The sequence below is a fragment of the Calliopsis andreniformis genome, unplaced genomic scaffold, assembly GCF_051401765.1.
Source record: "Calliopsis andreniformis isolate RMS-2024a unplaced genomic scaffold, iyCalAndr_principal scaffold0033, whole genome shotgun sequence".
NCBI lineage: Eukaryota > Metazoa > Arthropoda > Insecta > Hymenoptera > Andrenidae > Calliopsis > Calliopsis andreniformis.
Window position 1 is genome coordinate 5,477,764 of NW_027480442.1, and position 9,079 is coordinate 5,486,842.

Here is a 9,079-nt window from a genome sequence, read left to right on the forward strand (position 1 = left end):
GGGCGTTGCTCCACCAGATGAAACAGATAGGGCCATAGAAGTCAACGCCCGAAGCATAAAATACAAAATAAATAGAACAGTTTTTCCATTGTATGAAACGAATAATTGCTACCTGTGTAAAAGTTATGGTCATTTCTACGTTCCGGGCAACCTAGGCTTCACTGTAGGGCGTTGCTCCACCAGATCGAAGTGTTAGGGCCTAAGAAGTCAACGCCCGAAGCATAAAATACAATAGGAATACAACAGATTTTCCATCGTATAAAACGAATAATTGCAACCATTATGAAACTTATGGTAATTTCTACCTTCCGGGCAACCTAGGCTTCACCCTAGGACGTTGTTCCACCAGATCGAATAGTTAGGGCCTAAGAAGTGAACGCCAGAAGCATAAAATGCAATAAAAATACAACAGTTTTTCCATCGTATAACAGGTTTAATTGCAACCAGTTTGAAAGTGATGGTCATTTCTACGTTCCGGGAAACCTAGGCTTAAGTCTAGGGCGTTGCTCCACCAGATCAAACAGTTAGGGCCTTAGAAGTCAACGCCCGAAGCATAAAATACAAAATAAAAAGAACAGTTTTTCCATTGTATAAAACGAATAATTGCTACCAGTGTAAATGTTATGGTCATTTCTACGTTCCGGGCAACCTAGGCTTCACCCTACGGCGTTGTTCCACCAGATCGAATAGTTAGGGCCCAAGAAGTGAACGGCAGAAACATAAAATACAATATAAATACAACAGTTTTTCCATCGTATAAAACGAATAATTGCAACCAGTGTGAAAGTTATGGTCATTTCTACATTCCGAGCAACCTAGGCTTCACTCTAGGGCGTTGCTCCACCAGATCGAATAGTTGGGTCCTTAGAAGTCAACGCCAGAAGCGTAAAATACGATATAAATACAGCAGCTTTTCCATCGTATAAAAGGAATAATTGCAAACAGTGTGAAAGTAATGGTCATTTCTACGTTCCGGGCAACCTAGGCTTCACCCTAGGGCGTTGCTCCACCAGATGAAACAGTTAGGGCCTTAGAAGTCAACGCCCGAAGCATAAAATACAAAATAAATAGAACAGTTTTTCCACTGTATAAAACGAGTAATTACTACCAGTGTAAAAGTTATGGTCATTTCTACGTTCCGGGCAACCTAGGCATCACCCTAGGGAGCTGTTCCACCAGATCGAATAGTTATGGCCTAAGAAGTGAACGCCAGAAGCATAAAATCCTATATAAATACAACAGTTTTTCCATCGTATTAAACGAATAATTGCAGCCAGTGTGAAAGTTATGGTCATTTCTACATTCCGAGCAACCTAGGCTTAACTCTAGGGCGTTGCTCCACCAGATCAAACAGTTAGGGCCTTAGAAGTCAACGCCCGAAGCATAAAATACAAAATAAAAAGAACAGTTTTTCCATTGTATAAAACGAATAATTGCTACCAGTGTAAATGTTATGTTCATTTCTACGTTCCGGGCAACCTAGGCTTCACCCTAGGGCGGTGTTCCACCAGATCGAATAGTTAGGGCCCAAGAAGTGAACGGCAGAAGCATAAAATACAATATAAATACAACAGCTTTTCCATCGTATAAAACGAATAATTGCAACCAGTGTGAAAGTTATGGTCATTTATACATTCCGAGCAACCTAGGCTTCACTCTAGGGCGTTGCTCCACCAGATCGAATTGTTAGGTCCTTAGAAGTCAACGCCAGAAGCATAAAATACGATATAAATACAGCAGCTTTTCCATCGTATAAAAGGAATAATTGCAAACAGTGTGAAAGTAATGGTCATTTCTACGTTCCGGGCAACCTAGGCTTCACTCTAGGGCGGTGCTCCACCATATCGAATAGCTACTGCCTTAGAAGCCAACGCCTGAAGCATAAAATACAATAGAAATACAACGGTCTTTTCATCGTATAACTGGAATAATTGCAACAAGCGTGAAAGTAATGATCATTTCGGCGTTTCGGGCATCCTAGACTTAACTCTGAGGCATTGCTCCACCAGATCGAATAGTTAGGGCCTAAGAAGTCAACGCCAGAAGCATAAAATACAATATAAATACAACAGTTTTTCCATTGTATAAAACGAATAATTGCTACCAGTGTAAAAGTTATGGTCATTTCTACGTTCCGGGCAACCTAGGCTTCACCCTAGGGCGTTGTTCCACCAGATCGAATATTTAGGGCCTAAGAAGTGAACGCCAGAAGCATTAAATGCAATTTAAATACAACAGTTTTTCCATCGTATAAAAGGAATAATTGCAAACAGTGTGAAAGGAATGGTCATTTCTACGTTCCGGGCAACCTAGGCTTCACCCTAGGGCGTTGCTCCACCAGATGAAACAGTTAGGGCCTTAGAAGTCAACGCCCGAAGCGTAAAATACAAAATAAAAAGAACAATTTTTCCATTGTATAAAACGAATAATTGCTACCAGTGTAAATGTTATGGCCATTTCTACGTTGCGGGCAACCTAGGCTTCACCTTAGGCCGTTGTTCCACCAGATCGAATAGTTAGGGCCTAAGAAGTGAACGCCAGAAGCATAAAATACAATATAAATACAACAGTTTTTCCATCATATAAAACGAATAATTGCAACCAGTATGAAAGTTATGGTCGTTTCTACTTCCCGGGCAACCTAGGATACACCCTAGGGCGTTGCTCCAACAGATTGAATAGTTAGCGCCTTAGAAGTCAACGCCCGAAGCGTAAAATGCAAAATAAATAGAACAGTTTTTCCATCGTATAAAACGAATAACTGCAACCAGTGTGAAAGTACTGGTCATTTCTACGTTCCGGGCAACCTAGGCTTCACCCTAGGGCGTTGTTCCACCAGATGGAATAGTTACGGCCTAAGAAGTCAACGCCAGAAGCATAAAATACGATATAAATTCAACAGCTTTTCCATCGTATAAAACGAATAATGGTAACCAGTGTGAAAGTTATGGTCATTTCTACTTTCCGGGCAACCTAGGATACACCCTAGGGCGTTGCTCCACCAGATGAAACAGTTAGGGCCTTAGAAGTCAACGCCCGAAGAATAAAATACAAAATAAATAGAACAGTTTATCCATTGTATAAAACGAATAATTGCTACCAGTGTAAAAGTTATGGTCATTTCTACGTTCCGGGCAACCTAGGCTTCACCCTAGGGCGTTGTTCCACCAGATCGAATAGTTAGGTCCTAAGCAGTGAACGCCAGAAGCATAAAATGCAATAAAAATACAACAGTCTTTCCATCCTATAACAGGAATAATTGCAATCCGTGTGAAAGTGATGGTCATTTGTACGTTCCAGGCAACCTAGGCTTCACTCTAGGGCGTTGCTCCACCAGATCGAATAGTTAGGGCCTAAGAAGTGAACACCAGAAGAATAAAATACAAAATAAATACAACAGCCTTTACACCGTATAAAACGAATAATTGCAACCTGTGTGAAGGTTATGGTCATTTCTACATTCCGAGCAACCTAGGCTTCACTGTCGGGCGTTGCTACACCAGATCGAAGAGTTAGGGCCTAAGAAGTCAACGCCCGAAGCATAAAATACAATAGAAATACAACAGTTTTTCCATCGTATAAAACGAATAATTGCAACCATTATGAAACTTATGGTCATTTCTACCTTCCGGGCAACCTAGGCTTCACTCTAGGGCGGTGCTCCACCATATCGAATAGCTACGGCCTTAGAAGCCTACGCCTGAAGCATAAAATACAATAAAAATACAACGGTCTTTTCATCGTATAACAGGAATAATTGCAAACAGTGTGAAAGTAATGGTCATTTCTGCGTTCCGGGCAACCTAGGCTTCACTCTACGGCGTTGTTCCACCAGATCGAATAGTTCGGGCCTAAGAATTCAACACCAGAAGAATAAAATACAAAATAAATACAACAGCCTTTACACCGTATAAAACGAATAATTGCAACCTGTGTGAAGGTTATGGTCATATCTACGTTCCGGGCAACATAGGCTTCACTGTAGGGCGTTGCTCCACCAGATCGAAGTGTTAGGGCCTAAGAAGTCAACGCCCGAAGCATAAAATACGATATAAAAACAACAGCTTTTCCATCGTATTAAATAAATAATTGCAAACTGTGTGAAAGTAGTGGTCATTTCTGCGTTCCGAGCAACCTAGGCTTCACTCTAGGGCGGTGCTCCACCATATCGAATAGCTACGGCCTTAGAAGCCTACGCCTGAAGCATAAAATACAATAAAAATACAACGGTCTTTTCATCGTATAACAGGAATAATTGCAACAAGCGTGAAAGTAATGATCATTTCGGCGTTTCGGGCATCCTAGACTTAACACTGAGGCATTGCTCCAGCAGATCGAATAGTCAGGGCCTAAGAAGTGAACGCCAGAAGCATAAAATGCAATAAAAATACAACAGTCTTTCAATCCTATAACAGGAATAATTGCAACCCGTGTGAAAGTGATGGTCATTTGTACGTTCCAGGGAACCTAGGCTTCACTCTAGGGCGTTGCTCCACCAGATCGAATTGTTAGGGCCAAAGAAGTCAACGCCCGAAGCATAAAATACAAAATAAATAGAACAGTTTTTCCATTGTATAAAACGAATAATTGCTACCAGTGTAAAAGTTATGGTCATTTCTACGTTCCGGGCAACCTAGGATTCACCCTAGGGCATTGTTCCATCAGATCGAATAGTTAGGCCCTAAGAAGTGAACGCCAGAAGCATAAAATGCAATAAAAATACAACAGTTTTTCCATCGTATAACAGGATTAATTGCAACCAGTTTGAAAGTGATGGTCATTTCTACGTTCCGGGCAACCTAGGCTTCACTCTAGGGCGTTGCTCCACCAGATCGAATAGTTAGGTCCTTAGAAGTCAACGCCAGAAGCATAAAATACGATATAAATAAAAAAGCTTTTGCATCGTATAAAAGGAATAATTGCAAGCAGTGTGAATGTAATTGTCATTTCTACGTTCCGGGCAACCTAGGCTTCACTCTAGGGCGTTGCTCCACCAGATCAAACAGCTAGGGCCTTAGAAGTCAACGCCCCAAGCATAAAATACAAATTAAATAGAACAGATTTTCCATTGTATAAAACGAATAATTGCTACCAGTGTAAAAGTTATGGTCATTTCTACGTTCCGGGCAACCTAGGCTTCGCCCTAGGGCGTTGTTCCACCAGATCGAATAGTCAGGGCCTAAGAAGTGAACGCCAGAAGCATAAAATGCAATAAAAATACAACAGTCTTTCAATCCTATTACATCAATAATTGCAACCCGTGTGAAAGTGATGGTCATTTGTACGTTCCAGGGAACCTAGGCTTCACTCTAGGGCGTTGCTCCACCAGATCGAATTGTTAGGGCCAAAGAAGTCAACGCCCGAAGCATAAAATACAAAATAAATAGAACAGTTTTTCCATTGTATAAAACGAATAATTGCTACCAGTGTAAAAGTTACGGTCATTTCTACGTTCCGGGCAACCTAGGCTTCACCATAGGGCATTGTTCCATCAGATCGAATAGTTAGGCCCTAAGAAGTGAACGCCAGAAGCATAGAATACAATATAAATACAACAGTTTTTCCATCGTAGAAAACGAATAATTGCAACCAGTGTGAAAGTTATGGTCATTTCTATATTCCGAGCAACCTAGGCTTCACTCTAGGGCGGTGCTCCACCATATCGAATAGCTACGGCCTTAGAAGCCTACGCCTGAAGCATAAAATACAATAAAAATACAACGGTCTTTTCATCGTATAACAGGAATAATTGCAAACAGTGTGAAAGTAATGGTCATTTCTGCGTTCCGGGTAACCTAGGCTTCACTCTACGGCGTTGTTCCACCAGATCGAATGGTTCGGGCCTAAGAATTCAACACCAGAAGAATAAAATACAAAATAAATACAACAGCCTTTACACCGTATAAAACGAATAATTGCAGCCTGTGTGAAGGTTATGGTCATATCTACGTTCCGGTCAACCTAGGCTTCACTGTAGGGCGTTGCTCCACCAGATGGAAGTGTTAGGGCCTAAGAAGTCAACGCCCGTAGCATAAAATACGATATAAATACAACAGCTTTTCCATCGTATTAAATAAATAATTGCAAACTGTGTGAAAGTAGTGGTCATTTCTGCGTTCTGAGCAACCTAGGCTTCACTCTAGGGCGGAGCTCCACCATATCGAATAGCTACGGGCTTAGGAGCCTACGCCTGAAGCATAAAATACGATATAAATACAACTGCTTTTCCATCGTATAAAAGGAATAATTGCAAACAGTGTGAAAGTAATGGTCATTTCTACGTTCCGGGCAACCTAGGCTTCACCCTAGGGCGTTGCTCCACCAGATGAAACAGTTAGGGCCTTAGAAGTCAACGCCCGAAGCATAAAATACAAAATAAATAGAACAGTTTTTCCACTGTATAAAACGAGTAATTACTACCAGTGTAAAAGTTATGGTCATTTCTACGTTCCGGGCAACCTAGGCATCACCCTAGGGAGCTGTTCCACCAGATCGAATAGTTATGGCCTAAGAAGTGAACGCCAGAAGCATAAAATCCTATATAAATACAACAGTTTTTCCATCGTATTAAACGAATAATTGCAGCCGGTGTGAAAGTTATGGTCATTTCTACATTCCGAGCAACCTAGGCTTAACTCTAGGGCGTTGCTCCACCAGATCAAACAGTTAGGGCCTTAGAAGTCAACGCCCGAAGCATAAAATACAAAATAAAAAGAACAGTTTTTCCATTGTATAAAACGAATAATTGCTACCAGTGTAAATGTTATGTTCATTTCTACGTTCCGGGCAACCTAGGCTTCACCCTAGGGCGGTGTTCCACCAGATCGAATAGTTAGGGCCCAAGAAGTGAACGGCAGAAGCATAAAATACAATATAAATACAACAGCTTTTCCAACGTATAAAACGAATAATTGCAACCAGTGTGAAAGTTATGGTCATTTATACATTCCGAGCAACCTAGGCTTCACTCTAGGGCGTTGCTCCACCAGATCGAATTGTTAGGTCCTTAGAAGTCAACGCCAGAAGCATAAAATACGATATAAATACAGCAGCTTTTCCATCGTATAAAAGGAATAATTGCAAACAGTGTGAAAGTAATGGTCATTTCTACGTTCCGGGCAACCTAGGCTTCACTCTAGGGCGGTGCTCCACCATATCGAATAGCTACTGCCTTAGAAGCCAACGCCTGAAGCATAAAATACAATAAAAATACAACGGTCTTTTCATCGTATAACTGGAATAATTGCAACAAGCGTGAAAGTAATGATCATTTCGGCGTTTCGGGCATCCTAGACTTAACTCTGAGGCATTGCTCCACCAGATCGAATAGTTAGGGCCTAAGAAGTCAACGCCAGAAGCATAAAATACAATATAAATACAACAGTTTTTCCATTGTATAAAACGAATAATTGCTACCAGTGTAAAAGTTATGGTCATTTCTACGTTCCGGGCAACCTAGGCTTCACCCTAGGGCGTTGTTCCACCAGATCGAATATTTAGGGCCTAAGAAGTGAACGCCAGAAGCATTAAATGCAATTTAAATACAACAGTTTTTCCATCGTATAAAAGGAATAATTGCAAACAGTGTGAAAGGAATGGTCATTTCTACGTTCCGGGCAACCTAGGCTTCACCCTAGGGCGTTGCTCCACCAGATGAAACAGTTAGGGCCTTAGAAGTCAACGCCCGAAGCGTAAAATACAAAATAAAAAGAACAATTTTTCCATTGTATAAAACGAATAATTGCTACCAGTGTAAATGTTATGGCCATTTCTACGTTGCGGGCAACCTAGGCTTCACCTTAGGCCGTTGTTCCACCAGATCGAATAGTTAGGTCCTTAGAAGTCAACGCCAGAAGCATAAAATACGATATAAATACAACAGCTTTTGCATCGTATAAAAGGAATAATTGCAAACAGTGTGAAAGTAATTGTCATTACTACGTTCCGGGCAACCTAGGCTTCACTCTAGGGCGTTGCTGCACCAGATCAAACAGTTAGGGCCTTAGAAGTCAACGCCCGAAGCATAAAATACAAAATAAATAGAACAGTTTTTCCATTGTATAAAACGAATAATTGCTACCCGTGTGAAAGTGATGGTCATTTGTACGTTCCAGGCAACCTAGGCTTCACTCTAGGGCGTTGCTCCACCAGATCGAATAGTTAGGGCCTACGAAGTCAACTCCAGAAGCATAAAATACAATATAAATACAACAGTTTTTAAATTGTATAAAACAAATAATTGCTACCAGTGTAAAAGTTATGGTTATTTCTACATTCCGAGCAACATAGGCTTCACTCTAGGGCGTTGCTCCACCAGATCGAATGGTTAGGTCCTTAGAAGTCAACGACCGAAGCATAAAATGCAACAAAAATACAACAGTTTTTCCATCGTATAACAGGATTAATTGCAACCAGTTTGAAAGTGATGGTCATTTCTACGTTCCGGGCAACCTAGGCTTCACTCTAGGGCGTTGCCCCACCAGATCAAACAGTTAGGGCCTTAGAAGTCAACGCCCGAAGCATAAAAGACAAAATAGAAAGAACAGTTTTTCCATTGTACAAAACGAATAATTGCTACCAGTGTGAAAGTTATGGTCATTTCTACATTCCGAGCAACCTAGGTTTCACTCTAGGGCGTTGCTCCACCAGATCGAATAGTTAGGTCCTTAGAAGTCAACGCCAGAAGCATAAAATACGATATAAATACAGCAGCTTTTCCATCGTGTAAAAGGAATAATTGCAAACAGTGTGAAAGTAATGGTCATTTCTACGTTCCGGGCAACCTAGGCTTCACTCTACGGCGTTATTCCACCATATCGAATAGTTAGGACCTAAGAAGTCAACACCAGAAGAATAAAATACAAAATAAATACAACAGCCTTTACACCGTATAAAACGGATAATTGCAACCTGTGTGAAGGTTATGGTCATATCTACGTTCTAGTCAACCTAGGCTTCACCGTCGGGCGTTGCTACACCAGATCGAAGAGTTAGGGCCTAAGAAGTCAACGCCCGAAGCATAAAATACAATAGAAATACAACAGTTTTTCCATCGTATAAAACGAATAATTGCAACCAT